Here is an 18,502-nt window from a genome sequence, read left to right on the forward strand (position 1 = left end):
CAGCTATGTACTCTAGGGCTTTGAGGAGAAGAAAAAAAAAAGAAGATTGGCAACACATGTCAGCTCAGGTGCCAATCTTTAAAAAAATTTAAACAATTGAAAAAAAAGAAATATTGGGGAGAGGCATTTTGAACTACACTACCCTACAGTCAAACCTCAGGTTCTCATTACCAATGTCCTCTCTTCCATCTCTACTTTCTCACCTTTATTTTGCCCACTGATTCTTACAGCCTCAGTTCATACCTCTACGTGGATGAGTCAAAACCTAGACTTCAAGTGCAACTTCTCTGAGCACCAGACACACACTCTCTACAGCCTGGGGAATTTCTCAGCCTGGGCTGTCCAGAAGGTTTCCCAGACAATGGGAATTTTTAATAAGGAGCTCCCTGGAGAAGGGGGTGGGGGTGGTGAGGAAAAGGAGGAGAAAAGAATCCAGGTACCTGAGGGGTACTGTAGACATTAAACCAATTTACTCTTTTTGCTGTTTAACTTGAGGGGCGATTCAGGGGGCTCAAGGAATTATGAGCTTGCTTTGCGGAAAAAAAGGATATCTTTGGGGAGGTTGTGATCATCATATGGCCAGCTCTGAGCAGCCCTGGAAGCCCGGAAGTCAGATTCCCCAGGGGTCTATTGGGGGTGACCCAATTGTTTCCCTGAAGCTCCTCCTGCCAAGTCCCTCAGTTCCATAAAATCTCCCTGTTTCTGTTCTTATGGAGGTGGATTTGAGGGAAACCAGGCTCCCCCTGATTCTTTTTGACAATTTGAGTAATATTTCTCCATTTCTAACCACCAATGTCTCAGTGTTGGCTTCCTGTGCATCGGGCACAGAAACTTGAGATTAAGAGGTTCGGTATCAATTTTGGCAAGCCAGTCAGGAGTCTTGCGCCCATGGCTGGATGGCCCTTGTGAGGGTTTCAGTGGTTGGCTGTCGCCAGGGGCTGGGGGGAAGTCTTTGCCTGGGGGCTTCCCTTGCTGTTCCTCCCTTCCTGCCAGTGTCTGCCGCCCTAGGCACGATGCTCCCTTGGAGTGGTGAAACATGTTGGGCTTCAGTCTTTGTGTGTGAGTGTGCTTTTGTCTTGTATACGAGTCTGTTGTCAGTTGAGTTGCCGTGACATGTGCAGTGGTGAATCTCCTGTCTCTCTATTTGCATTTTGTGTGAGTGATTCATTGGAAAGGAGGGTCTCTCATTTGGGAGAGATCCAGGGGATGTCTGTCGGACTTCATCATCTGTTTTTGTCCTGCAGGAATTGGTTTTGCCTGTCAGATGAGTGACCATGAGAAGCGTGGTCATGAATACCCCATCTTTATATTTGCATTCTGTGTGAGAAGTGGGCCCCGCATGTTGGAAAGATCCAGGGGAGTGTTGGACGTCACCTTGTGTTTTGTCCTGCCGGAGTCTGTTTGCCATTTGCTCAGTGAGTCAATACGGCACTCCCAGTCATCAGTCCCTGTATCTCTATTTGCATTTTGAATGCGTGAAAGCAGGGACCCTCATTTGGAAGAGATCCAGGGCATTGTTAGACTTCACCTTTTGTTTTTGACCTGCAGGAGTAGGATTTGTCTTTGTGTGGATGCGTTTGTCTGGCGTGTGTGTAAGTGTATTTGTTGGGTTCACTAAAATGAACATGTCCTCAGAGATATTGGTAGTGGTGGTGGTCACAGGGGTAGGCAGCACACATTGGAAGGTAGTGAGGAGGATGGAGTGGGGCATTCCCATGTTCCCTGCTCCTTCATGGCAGCAGCAGTGGCCCCAACAGCAGTAGTGATGGTCGTGGTGGGAGGGGTATCCTGATGGCAGATGGGCTACTTTTTGCTCAAGCCAGCCTGGCTCGGCCCAGGAGTCATGAGCAGTGGCAGTGGCAGCAGTGGCAGGAGAGGCTGGGTCCCCAGTCACTTTCCTGTGGGATGGCTGGAAACAGAAAAAATAAGTCCCTGGGTCAAAATTTCACGGGCCTAATGCAAAGGCTGTGCTGGGGACTAACCCTGAGTGGAATCACAATAACCCTGATGATCAAGAAAAGCTAGAATATTTTGGGAATCTCCTTTTGAAAGCCACACATATAGTAAGCCAGCCATCTATTAACTGGTCTAAATTAGGAGAGGTCCAGCAAGGCCCTGAGGACAACCCTTCTGCCTTTTTCTCCCAGAGGCTGTGGGACTGCCTTGGACTATATACCCTGAGGCCCAGGGAAGTGAGTTAATACCTATTGTTGGGGTCCAGGACAGGCCACCCCAAAATATGCCACAATGGCTTATTGATTATTTTGATTTAAAGTTACTTGTGGAGCAAAAAGGGCTTTCTGAGCCTACTGTCTCTGTTCCCCTGAAAGCAGGAAATGAATCTCCCATGAGAAAGGTGTTCTCCCTGCATCCTTATCACCAGAGCTAGGGGATTGAGGGCTGAGAAGCCTGCATAAACAAACCTTACTAATTTACTATTTCATGCTAAATTCTCCACCATTTACATGCCCCACACCTAAGTTTCTTTGCTCTGTCTATTTTCAACAATTTTATGTTTCTTGGTGTAAAAGATACATATACTGCCTGTTTTGTTCACTCTCTCAGCAACATTTCTTTATGTTCTCCAAAAGGTATGTATTAAACTGGATTTTTCTCCTGTTAACCTGGTCTTGTGTCAGTTTTACTATTAGTCTGGCCATAGGAACCTAAGAAGGGAAGAAAAGGGATTTTCCCTGTCCTGACACTACGTCATATCTTAAGGTGCTCCAGATATCCATGGGGAAACTCCAAAAGTTGGCTATAGTTCCTGATGACATAAAAGAGGTATCAGGAAAAGGAGAGACCAAAAGATTTCTGGAGCCCTTGACCTGTGAAATAGGTTCTAAACACAGAAGCATTCTTTTCTGTATGTACCAGACTGCCCTGTTCCCCCTGTAGGGAGGGACATGCTATCTAAGTTAGGGGTCCTAATAGGCTGGAACAAGATAGAGATCCAAGCCCCTAAAAGTTGGGGAATTGAGCACACGGCCTTATTGAAAGATACACCAGTGCCTGAGAGAGAAGAGGTTCCCCTATCATTGGCCCTGGTGAAACAATACCCCTTGAAGCCAGAAGCCATAAGAGGACTCCCTTCTTTTAATCAATACACTTTTAGAACAGGGATTGATCAGGAGATTCCCATGGAACACACCCATTTCACCCATTAAAAGGCTGGAAACAAGGGAATATAGATTTGTTGAAGGCATTATGGCTGTCAATGCTATACAGTGCCAGATTCAAAAGATGCTTTTGGATCCTCAACCCCTCCCACCACCAAGTGATGTCTGGTCACCATTCCTTGCCTTCAGCAGGGAATTCTGAGGTTGGTGTGATATTGTGATTTATAGTAAAAAAAAAAAAAAACCCTCATTTCGTTTCTGGCACAGAGCTCCTAAAACTCTTGTAGTTTCTGATATAAGAGCCATGGGGCATCTTTTGTTATAACAATTACTTTTGTCCTCAGTTCCTGAAATAACTGCAGGTTAATAATGGTAACATGGGTGTCTTTTGTTATCCACAAGAAGTCCCTGTCAACCACACCTGAACTTATGTAAATAAGGTGACTTTTGGAAAGCCCTTAATGGTGGGGTCTGTTAGCCAGGGGAAGCAATTGTGTGATTAGAGGGTTGGAAATTTCAGCCCCATCCCCCTCCTTATACCTCTGAGGTAGGGAGAGGGGCTGAGGATTGAGTACAATATGGAGTTCAGGGAGCTTGTGAGTTGCAAACATGGGGAGACTCAGGGAGACTGGCACACCCAGAGAGAGCTTGGGAACGCCACATCCCTCTCTCACATATTGTGCTCTATCCATCTCTTCGGTCTGGCTGCTAAGTAAAATGTTTTCCTGAGTTCTGTGAGCTGCTCTATAAAAATTGTTTAATCAAATCCAAAGGAGGGTGTTCATGGAAACCTCTGGTCTGTGGCAGGTTGGTCAGAAGGATGAGTGACAACCTGGACTTGCAATTGGCATCTAAAATGGAAGGCAAGGGGTAATCTTGTAGGATCTGATGCTATCTCTAGGTAGATAGTGTCACAAATAGTGACAAATACTGTTAAATACTTAGATTTTGAACTGTCAGAAGCCCAGAGAATCCTGCTCCAAGACAGGAGAGAAGCAATCACTTGAGTTGGAACTCCTACTACCCATCGATAATTGTGGAGATTTTTTAAAGGAATGTCAGGCTTCTGTCGAATTTGGATAGTCAGCTTTAGATTAATGTTAAAATCTCTATCTGAGGACTTAATGGGAGGAGACCTCGAGCCTTTGATGTGGACATGAGAGTGCCAGAATGTGTTTGTCAGGGAAGTGGGAGAATTCCCCCTGACTTTTCCTTAGGGTTCTTATGGCTGGTAAAATAACTAAAAAGGAAGGTCAGCAGGAGAAAAATCAAAGTTTAATAGCATGTATACATGGGATAAACTCAGGAGAAACTGAGTAACTCAGCCAACTGAGTTAAAGAGGCTGAGGCTGCCTGTTTAAATATCTTCAGCTACAGACAAGGATGATATTTGGGGTAGTAATTTGGGGCTTCAAAGGGGAGGAAGACAACTCACATGGAAATGGAAAAGTAAATGGTAAATAGGACTTTGATAAGAGTGGGCCTAGCAAGGATCTTTCCAGTCTGCTGAAACCCAGAGTTAACTATGGTGATGGCCTGTCCTAGGGACAGGACTTCATTTTAATTTCTTTTAGTCAGTTAGGGGGGAAATGTCAAATGTTCTTCCTGAGTTTGAGCCTTTATTGTCTTCAGCTTGAAATAATCCTCATACCAGAGTGACGCATCTTGGAATGGCCTGCCCTGAACCCCATCAAGTACAATCAAGTTAAAGAAAAATTATTAACTGCCCCAGCCTTGGGACTCCCAGATTTGAGAAAGCCCTTTGATTTCTTTGTAAAGGAAAAACAGGGCCTTAGTCTGTGAGTCCTGACTCAGAACCTTGGACCCACCAGGAAGCCTGTGGCCTATTTTACTACGCAGTCAGATCGGGTGGTCAAAGGATACTGTCTTGCCTCTGAGCCATTGCCGCCATCTGTAACATACTACAAGAAGCTGAAAAATTCACATTGGCACAGGCCACAATGGTGCACACTCCCCATTGTGTCCTCCCTCTATGAGTCCTCTAAGAAAAGAACAGAAAGGAGGATCTTGGCTAACCTCAGGATCAGGCTACTTTATCAGACAACTCAGAAGTAAAGTTAAAGGCTATTTCTACCTTAAAACCTGCAACCCTTCTACCCATCGAGTCAACAAGACCCCTTTCACGATTGACTTCAGATCATTGAACAGGTGTTCTAGAGCTGACCTGATTTGACTGTCCAACTGTTGCAGCAGTTGGACTTGGGACTGTTCACTGATGGAAGCAGCTTCTTGGATCAGGGCAACATCAAACAGGGTATGCAGTTGTCACCCTACAGCACACCATGGAAACAAAGGTTCTGCCTCCAGGTATTTCATCTCAGGAGGCTGAGCTAATAGCCCTAACTAAAGCTCTTCAAATAGGTAAAGACACAAGAGCACAGACTCAAAATACGCCTTTTTCGTGGTCCACACCCCTGGGGCCATATGGAAAGAGAGGGGACTCTTGACTGCTGGAAAAAGGGACATAAAATATTCCCAGGAAATAGTCACCTTATTAGAGGTCATTAATGACCCATGGCAGTAGCCATCATGTACTGCCCTCCACATCAGAAAGGGGACACTTTGGAAGCCCGACATAATCAACTGGCTGATCAGGCAGTGAAGACTGCTCCTAGGACTATGAGTTTCAGGGCACTCTTGGGTCCCTTAGTTCCCCAAATTGACTTTGCTAAATTCCAGCAAAGCTACACACAGAAAGATTTAGAGAGAGCCAAGGCATGGAGATTTGACTCCTCATCTGTGGAGTATCCAGGATATAAATGTATGTCAGAAAGACTCATCTTAGTACCTGAAGCCCTTCTGGGAGAAAGTGTTAATCAAATGCATCAGAGCACTCACTATGGGAAGGAGGCCACCTTGCAGTGGATCAAGGTGGTTAATTTGTCCTAACTTGCAACGAACCATTCAGAAAGTTACTAAAAATGTGTGATCTGTGCCAAAAAGAATCCCAGGACAGGGCTGCTCTCCTTGAATATGGGGGTTCAACATTCAGGAGTTGTCCCCAGTGAGGACATGCAACTGGAATCTAACATGATGCCTTGAGCCTCTGGGAATGTCAAGTAACTAGAGTACTCATAGACACCTTCATAGTGTGAGTTGAAGCATTCCCTTCCAAAACAGGGAAGGACACCAAGTGACCAAAGTTTCCCAAAAGGAGATCATTCAAGGGACAGAATTCCACTGTCGATCCAGAATGACAACACCACTGCATTTATCTAAATCATTCCGGCCTGGGGCTTGTTGCTTAAGGGGAAGATGGAGGCATTTGGAGTGAGCAGGGTTGGCAAGATGGAAATGTGGCAGAAGCAGAAGTTCTAAAGGGGTGAGATGAAGGCTGGAAAGAAACGGCATTACAGTCGCCTTTGTAGGAGAGGTTCCCGGTGGGCTGTAAGAGCACTGTGGAAAGCAAGTTCTTTCTCAGCTTCCTAAAGAGCTGGAAGCAAGACAGTTTGTGGCTTGTCTCCCCTTCAGGGACAGAAGCAGTGCTTTGTGCCTTCCAGCTCTAGAGTAATGTAGGGCACGGCTGAGGGCAAAGGGGCCTTCTGGTATAGGTGCTTTCCGACACTGTCTTCACCAGTGAACAAGGGCGGGTGGTTAAAAGCCTCTTGTCTCTCTCCTCCTAAGCATTTAGAAACACAATTCTTCAGGCCTTGGCCACGTTGCTTAAGGGGAAGATGTAGACATTTGTTGTGAGCAGGGTTGGCAACATGGAAATGTGGCAGAAGCAGAACTTCTAAAGTGGCGTGATCAGGGATGGAAAGAAACGGCGTTTCAGCCGCCTTTGTAGGAGAGGTTCCCGGTGGGCTGTAAGAGCACTGTGGAAAGTGAGTTCTTTCTCATTTTACTAAAGAGCTGGAAGCAAGACGGTTTGTGGCTTGTCTCCCCTTGAGGGCTGGAGGCAGTGCCTTGTGCCTTCCACCTCTGGAGCAAAGTAGGGCATGGCTGAGAGCGAAGTTGCCTTTCATCCATAGGTGCTTTTTGACAGTCTCTCCACCAGTGCACTAGGCCGGCTGGTTAAAAGCCTCTTGTCTCTCTCCTGGTGAGCATGTGGAAGCACAATGATCCAGGCATCAGCCGTGTTGCTTAAGGGGCGATGCAGGCATTTAGTCTGAGCAGCTTTGGCAAGATGGAAATGTGGCCGAAGCAGAAGTTCGATAGCAGTGAGATCAGGGCTGGAAAGAAAAGGTGTTTCTGCCGCCTTTGTAGGAGAGGTTGCCGGTCCGCTGAAAGAGCACTGTGGAAAGTGAGTTCTTTCTCATATTACTAAAGAGCTGGAAGCAAGATGGTTTGTGGCTTGTCTCCCCTTCAAGGACAGAAGCAGTGCTTTGTGCCCTCCAGCTCTAGAGTAATGTAGGGCACGGGTGAGGGCAAAGGGGCCTTTCTGATATAGGTGCCTTCTGACACTGTCTCCACCAGTGAACAAGGCTGGGTGGTTAAAAGCCTCTTTTGTCTCAGCTCCTAAGTATTTGGAAACACAATCCTTAAGTACTAGGCTGTGGTGCTTAAGGGGAAGATGTAGGCATTTGCTGTGAGCAGGGTTGGTGACATGGAAATGTGGCAGAAGCAGAACATTTAAGGCGGCGTGAGAAGGGCCAGAAAGAAATGGTGTTTAAGCCACCTTTGTAGGAGAGGTTCAAGGTGGCTGTAAGAGCACTGTGGAAAGCAAGTTCTTTCTCAGCTTGCCAAAGAGCTGCAAGCAAGAAGGTTTGTGGTTTGTCTCCCCTGCAGTGATGAAGGTAGTGCTTTGTGACTTGTACCACTAGAGCAATGTAGGACACGGCTGAGAAGAAGTTCCAATGCAGTGAGATTAGGGCTGGAAGGAAACTGCGATTCACGCATTTGTATGAGAGGTGCCAAGGAGGCTGTAGGAACACTGTGGAAAGCGAATTCTTTCTCAGCTTCCCAAAGAGCTGCAAGCAGGGTGATTTGTGGCTTGTCTCCCTTTGAGGGATGGAGGCAGTGCATTTTGCCTTTCAATTCTGGAGCAATGGAGGACACTGCTGAGAGCAGATGTTCTAATGCAGCAGGAGGAGGGCTGGAAATAAACTGCATTTCAGGCCTTTGTATGAGAGGTTCCCAGTAGTCTGTAAGAGCACTCTGGAGAGCGCGTTCTTTCTCAGCTTCCCAAGAGCTGGAAGCAAGACGGCTTGTGGACTGTCTCCCATTGAGGGACAGAGGCAGTGATTCCAGCCTCCCACCTCTACAGCAATGTAGGACTCAGCTGAGAGCAGAAGTTCTAATGTGGCGAGAGCAGGGCTGGAAAGAAACTGCGTTTCACAGGCCTTTGTACGAGAGTTTCCCGGTAGGCTGTAACAGCACTGTGGAGAGACACTTGTTTCTCAGCTTCCCAAAGGGCTGGAAGCAAGAGGGTTTGTGGCCTGTTTCCCCTTGAGGGCTGGAGGCAGGGCTTGGTGCCTCCCAACTCTAGAGCAATGTAGGACATGGTGGAGAGAAAAAGTTCTAATGCGGCAACATCAGGCTTGGAAAGAAACTGAGTTTCAAAAGCCTTTGCAGGACATATTCCCGGTAGGCTTTACGAGCACTGTGGAGAGCGAGCTGTTTCTTAGCTTCCCAAAGAGCTGGAAGTGAGACCGTGTGTGGTCTGTCTCCCCTTGAGGAAACAATGCAGGACTTTGTGCCTTGCACCTCTAGGGCAATGTAGGAGATGGCAGAGCAGAAGTTCTAATTCAACGAGATCAGGGCTGGAAAGAAAATGCATTTAACAGGACTGTGTAACAGATGTTCCTTGTAGGCTGTAAGAGCACTGTTGAAAGCGAGTTCTCTCTCAGCTTGTGAAACAGCTGGAAGCAAGACGCTTTGTGGCCTGTCTCCCCTTGAGGAAACAAGGCAGTACTTTGTGCCATTCACCTCTACAGCAATGTAGGACACGACAGAGCAGAAGTTCTACTTCAGCGAGATCAGGGCTGGGAAGAAACTGCGTTTCACAGGCCTTTGTAAGAGATGTTCCCGGGAGGCTGTAAGAGCACTCTGGAGAGCGAGTTGTTTATTAGCTTCCCAGAGAACTGGAAGCAAGACCGTTTGTGGTTTGTCTCCCTTGAGGCACTGACTCAGTGCTTTGTGCCTTCAACCTCTAGAGCAATGGCGGACATGGAATAGAGCAGAAGTTCTAAGGCGGCGAGATCAGGGCTGGAAACAAACTGCATTTCAGGCCTTTGTATGACAGGTTCCCAGTAGGCTGTAAGAGCACTCTGGAGAGCGAGTTCTTTCTCAGCTTCCCAAGAGCTGGAAGCAAGACGGCTTGTGGACTGTCTCCCCTTGAGGGACAGAGGCAGTGATTCCTGCCTCCCACCTCTACAGCAATGTAGGACTCAGCTAAGAGCAGAAGTTCTAATGTGGCAAGAGCAGGGCTGGAAAGAAACTGCGTTTCACAGGCCTTTGTATGAGAGGTTCCCAGTAGGATGGAAGAGGACTGTGGAGAGAGAGTTGTTTCTCAGCTTCCCAGAGAGCTGGAAGAAAGACTATTTGTGGCTTGCCTCCCATTGTGGGGTGGAGGCCGCCGAGGTGCCTTCCATCTCTAGAGCAATGTAAGACACGGCTGAGAGCAGAACTTCTAATATGGAGAGATCAGGGCTGGAAAGCAAATGCATTGCAGTCAATTGTATGAGAGTTTCCCGGTAGGCTGTAACAGCACTGTGGAGAGACACTTGTTTCTCAGCTTCACAAAGGGCTTGAAGCAAGACGCTTTGTGGCCTGCTTCCCCTTGAGGGCTGGAGGCAGGGCTTTGTGCCTCCCAACTCTAGAGCAATGTAGGACATGGCGGAGAGGAAGAGTTCTAATGTGGCAACATCAGGCTTGGAAACAAAGGGAGTTTCACAGGCCTTTGCAGGAGATGTTCCCGGTAGGCTGTAAGAGCACTGTGGAGAGCAAGTTGTTCCTTAGCTTCCCAAAGAGCTGGAAGCCAGCGCCTTGGGGCGTGTCTCCCCTTGAGGAAACAAGGCAGGACTTTGTGCCTTGCAGGTCTAGGGCAATGTAGGACACGGCAGAGCAGAAGTTCTACTTCAGCGAGATCAGGGCTGGGAAGCAACTGCGTGTCACAGGCCTTTGTAAGACATGTTGCCGGTAGGCTGTAAGAGCAGTGGGGAGAGCCAGTTGTTTCTTAGCTTCCCAGAGAGCTGGAAGCCAGACGCATTGGGGCCAGTCTCCCCTTGAGGAAACAAGGCAGGACTTTGTGCCTTGCAGGTCTAGGGCAATGTAGGACACGGCAGAGCAGAAGTTCTACTTTAGCCAGATCAGGGCTGGGAAGAAACTGCATTACACAGGTCTTTGTAAGAGATGTTCCCGGTAGGCTATAAGAGCACTGTGGAGAGCGAGTTGTTTCTTAGCTTCCCAAAGAGCTGGACGCAAGATGCTTTGCGGCCTGTCACCCCTTAAGGAAACAAGGCAGGACTTTGTGCCTTCCACCCCCATGGCAATGTAGGACACGACAGAGAAGAAGTACTGCTTCAGCGAGATCAGGGCCATGAAGAAACTTCATTTCACAAGCCTTTGTAAGAGATGTTCCCGGGAGGCTGTAAGAGCACTGTGGGGAGCAAGTTGTTTCTTAGCTTCACAAGGACCTGGAAGCAAGACGCTTTGTGGCCTGTTTCCCCTTGAGGAATCAAGGCAGGACTTTGTGCATTACACCCCCAGGGCAATGTAGAACACGGTAGAGCGGAAGTTCTACTTCAGTGCAATGAGGGCTGGGAAGAAACTGAGTTTCACATGCCATTGTAAGAGATGTTCCCGGTAGGCTGTAAGAGCACTGTGTAGAGCGAGTTGTTTCTTAGCTTCCCAAACAACTGGAAGCAAGACGCTTTGTGGCCTGTCTCCCCTGGAGGCAACAAGGCAGGACCTTGTGCCTTGCACATCTTGGGCAGTGTAGGACACAGTAGAGCAGAAGTTCTCCTTCAGAGACTCCGGGCTGGGAAGAAACTGCGTTTAACAGTCCTTTGTAAGAGATGTTCCCGGTAGGCTGTAAGAGCACTGTGGAGAGCGAGTTGTTTCTTAGCTTCCCAAAGGGCAGGAAGCAAGACGCTTTGTGGGCTGACTACCTTGAAGTAAAAAGGCAGGACTTTGTGCCTTGCACCCCCAGGGCAACGAAGGACAAGGCAGAGCAGAAGTTCTACCTCAGCGAGATCAGGGCTGGCAAGAAACTGAGTTTCACAGGCCATTGTAAGAGATGTTCCCGGTAGGCTGTAACATCCCTGTGCAGAGCGAGTTGTTTTCTATCTTCCAAAAGAGCTGGAAGCAAGACACTTTGTGGCCTGTCTCCCCTTCAGGAAACAGAGCAGGACTTTTGCCTTGCACTTATAGGGCAATGAAGGACATGGCAGAGCAGACGCTTTGTTGCCTGCTTCCCCTTGAGGGCTGGAGGCAGGGCTTTGTGCCTCCCAACTCTAGAGCAATGTAGGACATGGCAGAGCAGAAGTTCTACTTTAGCTAGATCAGGGCTGGGAAGAAACTGCGTTTCACAGGCCTTTGTAAGAGATGCTCCCCGTAGGCTGTAAGAGCACTTTGGAGAGTGAGTTGTTTCCTATCTTCCGAAAGAGTTGGAAGCAAGACGCTTGTGGTGTGTCTCCCCTTGAGGAAACAGGCAGGATTTTGTGCCTTCAACCGCTAGGGCAATGTAGGACATGGCAGAGCAGAAGTTCTACTTCAGAGAGATCAGGGCTGAGAAGAAACTGCATTTCACAGGCCTTTGTAAGAGATGTTCCCAGGAGGCTGTAAGAGCACTGTGGAGAGTGAGTTGTTTCTTAGGTTCCCAAAGAGCTGGAAACAAGACGCCTTGTGGCCTGTCTCACCTTGAGGAACCAAGCCAGGACTTCGTGCCTTACACCCCCAGGGCATTGTAGGACATGGCAGAGCAGAAGTTCTACTTCAGCGAGATCAGGGCTGGAAAGAAACTGCGTTTCACATGCCTTTGTAAGAAATCTCTCCGGTAGGCTGTAACAGCACTGTGGAGAGCGTGTTGTTTCCTATCTTCTGAAAGAGCTGGAAGCAAGATGCTTTGTGGTGTGTCTCCAATTGAGGCAACAAGGTAGGACTTTGTGCCTTGCACCCCCAGGGCAATGGAGGACACGGCAGAGCAGAAGTTCTACTTCAGTGATATCAGGGCTGGGAAGCAACTACGTTTCACAGGCCTTTGTAAGACATGTTCCCGGTAGGTTGTAAGAGCACTCTCTAGAGTGAGTTGTTTCCTAGCTTCCGAAAGAGCTGGAAGCAAGACGCATTGTGGCCTGTCTCCCCTTGAGGAACCAAGGCAGGACTTTGTGCCTTGCAGCTCTAGGGCAATGTAGGACACAGCAGAGCAGAAGTGGTACTTCAGCGAGATCAGGGCTGGGAAGAAACTGCGTTTCACAGGCCTTTGTAAGAGATGTTCCTGGTAGGCTGTAACATCACTGTGGGCAGTGAATTGTTTCTTAGCTTCCCAAAGAGCTGGAAGCAAGACGCTTTGTGGCCTGTCTTCCCTGGAAGAAACAAGGCAGGTCATTGTTCCTTGCACCTCTAGGGCAATGTAAGACAGGGCAAAGCAGAAGTTCTACTTCAGCGAGATAAGGGCTCGAAAGAATATGCGTTTCACAGGCCAAGCAAGAGATGTTCCCGGTAGGCTGTAAGAGCACTGTGGAGAGCGAGTTGTTTCCTAGCTTCCAAAAGAGCTGGAAGCAAGATGCTTTGTGGAGTGTCTCCCTTCAGGAAACAAGCAGGACTTTGTGCCTTGAACCGCTAGGGCAATGTAGGACACGGCAGAGCAGAAGTTCTACTTCAGCGAGATCAGGGCTGGAAAGAAACTGCGTTTCACAGGCCTTTGTAAGAGATGTTCCCGGTAGGCTGTAAGAGCACTGTGTAGAGCGAGTTGTTTCCTAGCTGACGAAAGAGCTGGAAGCATGACACTTGTGGCCTGACTCCCCTGGAGGAAACAAGGCAGGACTTTGTGCCTTGCGCCTCCCGGGGAACGTAGGACATGGCAGAGAAGATTACTGCTTCAGCGAGATCAGGGCCGGGAAGAAACTTCATTTCACAGGCCTTTGTAAGAGATGTTCCCGGTAGGCTGTAAGAGCACTCTGTAGAGCAAGTTGGTTCCTAGCTTCGCAAAGAGCTGAACGCAAGATGCTTTGTGCCCTGTCTCCCCTGGAGGAAACAAGGCAGGACTATGTGCCTTTCACATCTTGGGCAATATAGGACACGGTAGAGCAGAAGTTCTACTTCAGAGACATCCAGGCTGGGAAGAAACTGGGTTTCACAGGCCTTTGTAAGAGATGTTCCCCGTAGGCTGTAACATCACTGTGGGGAGCTAGTTGTTTCTTAGCTTCCCAAAGAGCTGGAAGCAAGACGCTTTGTGGCCTGTCTCCCCTGGAGGAAACAAGGAAGGACTTTGTTCCATGCACCTCTAGGGCAATGTAGGATACTGCAGAGCACAAATTCTACTTCAGCGAGATCAGGGCTGGAAAGAAACTGCGTTTCAGAGGCCTTTGTAAGAGATGTTCCCGGTAGGCTGTAAGAGCATTGTGTAGAGCGAGTTGTTTCCTAGCTGACGAAAGAGCTGGAAGCATGACACTTGTGGCCTGACTCCCCTGGAGGAAACAAGGCAGGACTTTTTGCCTTTCATCTAGGGCAATGTAGGACAAGGTAGAGCAGAATTTCTACTTCAGCGACATCAGGGCTGGGAAGAAGCTGCGTTTCACAGGTCTTTGTAAGAGATGTTCCCGGTAGGCTGTAAGAGCACTGTGGAGAGCAAGTTGTTTCCTATCTTCGAAAGAGTTGGAAGCAAGATGCTTTGTGTCGTGTCTCCCCTTGAGGAAACAGGCAGTACTTGGTGCCTTGAATCGCTAGGGCAATGTAGGACAAGGCAGAGCAGAAGTTGAAATTCAGCGAGATCAGGAGTAGGAAGCAACAGCGTTTCACAGGCCTTTGTAAGAGATGTTGAAGGTAGGTTCTAAGAGCACTGAGGAGAGGGAGTTGTTTCTTAGCTTTCCAGAGACCTGGAATCCAGTCGCTTTGGGACCTGTCTCTCCTTGAGGAACCAAGACAGGGCTTTGTGCCTTGCAGCTCTAGGGCAATGTTATACACGGCACAGCAGAAGTTCTACTTAAGCGAGATCAGGGCTGGGAAGCAACTGCGTTTAACACGCCTTTGCAGCAGATGTTCCCAGTAGGCTGTAAGAGCAGTGTGGAGAGGGAGATGTTTCTTACGTTCCCAGAGACCTGGAAGCCAGACTCTTTCGGGCCTCTCTCTCGTTGAGGATCCAAGGCAGGGCTTGTGCCTTGCAGCTCTGGGGCCATGTAGGACACGGCAGAGCAGAAGTTCTACTTCAGCGAGATCAGGGCTGGGAAGCAACTGCGTTTCCCAGGCCTTTGTAAGAGATGTTGCCGGTAGGCTGTAAGAGCACTGTGGAGAGCGAGTTGTTTCTTAGCTTTCCAGAGAGCTGGAAACCAGACTCTCTGGGGCAAGTCTCCTCTTGAGGAACCAAGGCAGGGCTTTGTGTTTTGCATCTCTAGGGCCATGTAGGACACGGCAGAGCAGTAGTACTACTTCAGCGAGATGAGGGCTGGGAAGCAACTGCCTTTAACACGCCTTTGCAGCAGATGTTCCCAGTAGGCTGTAAGAGCACTGTGGAGAGAGAGTTGTTTCTTAGCTTCCCAGAGAGCTGGAAGCCATATGCTTTGGGGCCTGTCTCCCCTTGAGGAACCAATGCAGGGCTTTGTGCCTTGCAGCTCTAGGGCAATGTAGGACATGGCACAGCAGAAGTTCTACTTGAGCGAGATCAGGGCTGGGAAGCAACTGCGTTTCCCAGGCCTTTGCACGAGATGTTCCCGGTAGGCTGCAAGAGCACTGTGGAGAGTGAGTTGTTTCTTATCTTCCCAGAGAGGTGGAAGCCAGACGCTTTAGGGCCTGTCTCGCATTGAGGAACCAAGGAAGGTCTTTGTGCCTTGCAGCTCTAGGGCAATGTGGGACATGACAGAGCCCTAGTTCTACTTCAGCGTGACGAGGGCTGGTAAGCAACTGCGCTTCACAGGCCTTTGTAAGAGATGTTCCCGGTAGGCTGTAGAAACACTGTGGGGAGTGAGTTGTTTCTTAGCTTCCCAGAGAGCTGAAAGCCAGACGCTTTGGGGCCTGTCTCCCCTTGAGGAACCAAGGCAGGGCTTTGTGCCTTGCAGCTCCAGGGCAAATTAGGACACGGGAGAGCAGAAGTCCTACTTCAGTGAGATAAGGTCTGGTAAGCAACTGCGTTTCACGGGCCTTTGTAAGAGATGTTCCCGGTAGGCTGTAGGAACACTGTGGGGAGTGAGTTGTTTCTTAGCTTCCCAGAGAGCTGGAAGCCAGACGCTTTGGGGCCTGTATCCATTGATGAACCATGGCAGGACTTTTGCACTTTGCAGCTCTAGGGCAATGTGTCACACGGCAGAGCAGAAGTTCTACTTGAGCAAAATCAGGGCTGGGAAGCAAATGCGTTTCCCAGGCCTTTGTAAAAGATGTTCCCGGTAGGCTGTAAGAGCACTGTGGAGAGCGACTTGTTTCTCAGCTTTCCAGAGAGCTGGAAGTCAGACACTTTGGGGCCTGTCTCACCTTGAGGAACCAAGGCAGGGCTTTGTGCCTTGCAGCTCTAGGGCAATGTGGCACAGGGAAGAGTGGCAGTTCTACTTGAGCAAGATCAGGGCAGCGCGCAACTGCGTTTCACAAGCCTTTGTAAAGGATTTTGCCGGCAGGTGTACAGCACTGTGGAGAGTGAGTTGTTTCTTAGTTTCCCAGAGAGCTGGAAGCCAGACGCTCTGGGGCCTGTCTCCTCTTGAGGAACCAAGGCAGGGCTTTGTGCCTTGCATCTCTAGGGCAATGTAGGACACGGCAGAGCAGAAGTTCTACTTCAGCAAGATCAGGGCTGGGAAGCAACTGCGTTTCCCAGGCCTTTGTAAGAGTTGTTGCCTGTAGGTTGCAAGAGAACTGTGGAGAGCGAGTTGTTTCTTAGCTTCCCAGAGATCTGGAAGCCTGATGCTTTGGGGCCTGTCTCTTCTTGAGGAACCAAGGCAGGGCTTTGTGCCTTGCAGCTCTAAGGCATGGTAGGACACGGCAGAGCAGAAGTTCTACTTCAGAGAGATCAGGGCTGGGAAGCAACTGCGTTTCCCACGCCCTTGTAAGAGATGTTGCCGGTAGGCTGTGAGAGCACTCTGGAGAGCGAGTTGTTTCTTAGCTTTCCAGAGAGCTGGAAGTCAGACGCTTTGGGGCCTGTCTCCCCTTGAGGACCCAAGTCAGGGCTTTGTGCCTTGCAGCTCTAGGGCAATGTAGGACACGGCAGAGCAGTAGTTCTACTTGAGCGAGATCAGGGCTGGGCAGCAAATGCGTTTCCCAGACTTTTGTAGGAGATGTTGTCGGTAGGCTGTCAGAGCACTGTGGAGAGTGAGTTGTTTCTTAGCTTCCCAGAGAGCTGGAAGGCAGACGCTTTGGGGCCTGTCTCCCCTTGAGGTACCAACGCAGGACTTTGTCCTTTGCAGCCTAGGGCAATGTAGGACATGGCAGAGCAGAAGTTCTATCTCAGAGAGATCAGGGCTGGGAAGCAACTGCGTTTCCCAGGCCTTTGTAAGAGATGTTGCCGGTAGGCTGTAAGAGCACTCTGTAGAGCGAGTTGTTTCTTAGATTTCCGGAGAGCTGGAAATCAGACGCTTTGGGGCCTGTCTCCCCATGAGGAACCAAGGCAGAGCTTTGTGCCTTGCAAGTCTAGGGCAATGTAGGACACGGCACAGCAGAAATTCTACTTCCGCGAGATCAGGGCTGGGAGCAAATGCGTTTCACAGGTCTTTGTAAGAGATGTTGCCGGTAGGATAAAAGAGCACTGTGGAGAGCGAGTTGTTCCTTAGCTTTCCACAGAGCTGGATGTCAGACGCTTTGGTGCCTGTCTCCCATTCAGGATCCAAGGCAGGGATTTGTGCCTTGTAGCTCTAGGGCAATGTAGGACAGGGATTAGCAGAAGTTCTACTTGAGCGAGATGAGGGCTGGGCAGCAACTGCGTTTGACAGGCCTTTGTAAGAGATGTTGCCGGTAGGCTGTAAGAGCACTGTGGAGAGCGAGTTGTTTCTAAGCTTCCCAGAGAGCTGGATGCCAGACGCTTTGGGGCCTGTCTCCCCTTGATGAACCAAGGGAGGGCTTTGTACCTTGGAGCTCTAGGGCAATGTAGGACACAGCAGAACAGAAGTTCTACTTCAGCGAGCTCAGGGCTAGGAAGCAACTGCGTTTCCCAGGCCTTTGTAAGAGGTGTTGCCGGTTGGCTGTAGGAGCAGTGTGGAGAGCAAGTTGTTTCTTATCTTCCCAGATTTCTGGAAGCCAGACGCTTTTGGGCCTGTCTCCCCTTGAGGAACCAAGACAGGGCTTTGTGCCTTGCAGCTCTAGGGCAATGTTATACACGGCACAGCAGAAGTTCTACTCAAGCGAGATCAGGGCTGGGAAGCAACTGCGTTTCACAGGCCTTTGCAAGAGATGTTCCCGGTAGGCTGTAAGAGCGGTGAGGAGAGGGAGATGTTTCTTACGTTCCCAGAGACCTGGAAGCCAGACTCTTTCGGGCCTCTCTCTCGTTGAGGAACCAAGGCAGGGCTTGTGCCTTGCAGCTCTGGGGCCATGTAGGACACGGCAGAGCAGAAGTTCTACTTCAGCAAGATCAGGGCTGGGAAGCAACGCGTTTCCCAGTCCTTTGTAAGACATGTTGCTGGTAGGCTATAAGAGCATGGTGGAGAGCGAGTTGTTTCTTAGCTTCCCAGAGAGCTGGAGGACACACGCCGTGGGGCCAGTCTCCCATTGAGGAACCAAGGCAGGTCTTTGTGCATTGCAGCTCTAGGGCAAAGTAGGACATGGCAGAGCAGAAGTTCTTCTTCAGCGAGATCAGGGCTGGGAAGCAACTGCGTTTCCCAGGCCTTTGTAAGAGATGTTGCCGGTAGGCTGTAAGAGCACTGTGGAGAGCGAGTTGTTCCTTAGCTTTCCAGAGACCTGAAACCAGATGGTCTGTGACAAGTCTCCTCTTGAGGAACTAAGGCAGGGCTTTGTGCCTTGCATCTCTAGGGCCATGTAGGACATGGCAGAGCAGTAGTACTACTTCAGCGTGATGAGGGCTGGGAAGCAACTGCGTTTAACACGCCTTTGCAGCAGATGTTGCGGGTAGGCTGTAAGAGCACTGTGGAGAGCGACTTGTTTCTTAGCTTCCCAGAGAGCTGGATGCCAGACGCTTTGGGGCCTGTCTCCCCTTGAGGAACCAAACCAGGGCTTTGTGCCTTGCAGCTCTAGGGCAACGTAGGACAGGGAAGAGCAGAAGTTCTACTTCAGTGAGATCAGGGCTGGGAAGCAACTGCGTTTCACAGGCCTTTGTATGAGATGATGCCGGTAGG

This window comes from Equus przewalskii, chromosome 1 (assembly GCF_037783145.1).
Source record: "Equus przewalskii isolate Varuska chromosome 1, EquPr2, whole genome shotgun sequence".
Taxonomy (NCBI): domain Eukaryota; kingdom Metazoa; phylum Chordata; class Mammalia; order Perissodactyla; family Equidae; genus Equus; species Equus przewalskii.